This window comes from Carlito syrichta, unplaced genomic scaffold (genome assembly GCF_000164805.1).
Source record: "Carlito syrichta isolate Samal-C Ts95f unplaced genomic scaffold, Tarsius_syrichta-2.0.1 Scaffold135908, whole genome shotgun sequence".
In the NCBI taxonomy this organism is placed as follows: Eukaryota; Metazoa; Chordata; class Mammalia; order Primates; family Tarsiidae; genus Carlito; species Carlito syrichta.
In genome coordinates, this window is record NW_007080004.1 from 282,794 (window position 1) to 285,095 (window position 2,302).

Sequence of the window (2,302 nt, forward strand, 5' to 3'; positions counted from 1 at the left end):
TCAGCCTTCCAAGTAGCTGGAACTACAGGCGCGTACTACCACGCCCAGCTAATTTTTTTTTTTGGATTTATTGTAGAGATGAGGTCTCGCTAAGTTGCCTGGGTGGGTCTCGAATCCGCCGACTCAGGCAATCCACTCACCTCAGCCTCCCAAAGCACGGGATTACAGGCTGAGCCACCAAGCCTAGTTTAGCCTTAACTTTTTAATATTCTGATTTAAAACAAAAGATATTTTTGAGATACAGGGTTTTATATGAGAAATCAGGATTGCCTAATCAAGAGGATTGCCTAAGCCCAAGGGTTCGAGACCAGTCTGGGCAACATGGTAAGACCTTGACTCTACAATAAATCAAAAAATTAGCCAGGCATGGTAGTGTGCACTTGTAGTTCCAACTACTTGGAAGGCTGAGGGGCGGAATGATTGCCTGAGCCTGAGAGACCGAAGAGATTCAAAAAAACTCAAAAAAGAACTATTACTATATGAATTCTGCAACGGCTGCTAGCAGTGTGTGAATGTTAAGCAATAACCTCCTTCTGGACATTCCTTTGCTTAAATTGTGGTGGCCTCTGTGGTGTCTCTCTCCTGGTAAGCTCGGTGTTGTTTCAAACCTTCTGCTTGCTTGCTAAACCTAGCTTATCTGGCATTCCATTCCACCCGTTTGGCAGTTACTTGTCCATCACAAGTAACTAAGCCTGAGCCCATGCAAATCAAACTCAAATCAACCAATCAAAGTCTTTGTAACTGCATCATATAGTTTTTGTCCAATCCTGTGTGCACAAGTTTGTATCAAACTCGAATCAACCAATCAAAGTCTTTGTAACCGCGTCATATAGTTTTTATCCAATTCTGTGTGTGCAAGTTTGTAAAGCCACCCCACCCCTTCAGAATTATGTATAAAAGGTGCTTGTTAGCCTGGGTTGGGGCTCTCGTCCCTGAAGCTGCTGTGTCGGCTTCATACGTGAGCCCAGACTCAAGCCTGAATAAAGACCCTCGTGTGTTTGCATCGGAGCTGGCTTTTTGGTGGTCTCTCGGATTTTGAATTTTGGGTTTAGCAAGCCCAGCAGATTGATGCTGGGGTGACCATGAGCGTGCCCTACACTCCAGCCTGGGCAATGGAGTGAGACTTCAACTCAAAAAATAAAAGAAATCAGATGCAGAGATGAGCCATCCTGAGATTACTTTTAATTTGGTTATTTACTGATTTGATTTAATAAGCAGACCCAAGTCTATCCATTCTTTGTGCAAAAGCCAAACTTGAGAGATGAGAGTTGGTGGAAAAAGAATAGTTTTATTCACGAGCAGGCAACCTGAAGAGGTTATGGACTAAAGTCACAAAGACCACCTTGTGACCCGCCCCGGGTGATTAGATGGGTTTTTTAAAGGAAATATGACTTGGAAACATGAGAGGGTGGCACAGGATGGGAGTCTGCTTTCTTGTTCTGGTGGCTCATCTTGGGTGTGGTCCTCCTGAAGGTCTCGTTGGTATTATCTCGGCTGCAGTCAGGTTATGGATTGACCATCTCATGACTCCCTGGATACATGAGGGTCCTTCCATCAGGACTCCATTCCTGGTCTGTTTTAAGATTAGCCTCTGGAACTCTTTTTTTTTGTAGAGACTAGGTCTCACCAAGTTGCCTGGCCTGGTCTCGAACTCGTGGGCTCAGGCATTTCACTTGCCTTGGCCTCCCAAAGTGCTGGGATTACAGACTGAGCCACTAAGCCCAGCCTGTCTCTGGAACTCTTAAGCAAGCATCTGATCAGATAAGCATGCATTTCAGAGGATGGGGGTAGAAGGAAAAAGGATGGAGAAAGAGAAAAAAAGTTAACAATGGGTGATAAGAAAAGGTTTCAAAGCAGAATTCTTGGTTATAGGTTCAAGATGAGATCACTAAACCAATGTCTATTTCACATTTTTATTTCACTTTTGGCAGCTGTGAGTGGTGTTATATTAATATTAATATTTCAAACATCTTAAAAAGTCATTTCAGCAACCAAGATGCTATCACAGTTTCACTAATTGCTAAGTAGTAAAAACTTTGAAGGCCATAAATTAGAAGAATCTTTTTTTTTTTTTTTTGAGTTGGAGTCTCACTCTGTCGCCCAGCCTAGAGTGCAGTGACCGCTCCCGGCCACCGCAACCTCGACCTGCTGGCTCCGGCGATCCTTCTGCCTCAGCCTTCCAAGTAGCCGGAACTACTGGCGTGCGCTACCATGCCCGGCTGATTTTTTGATTTATTGTAGAGATGAGGTCTCGCCAAGTTGCCCAGGCGGGTCTTGAACCCGCGGGCACAGGCAATCCACT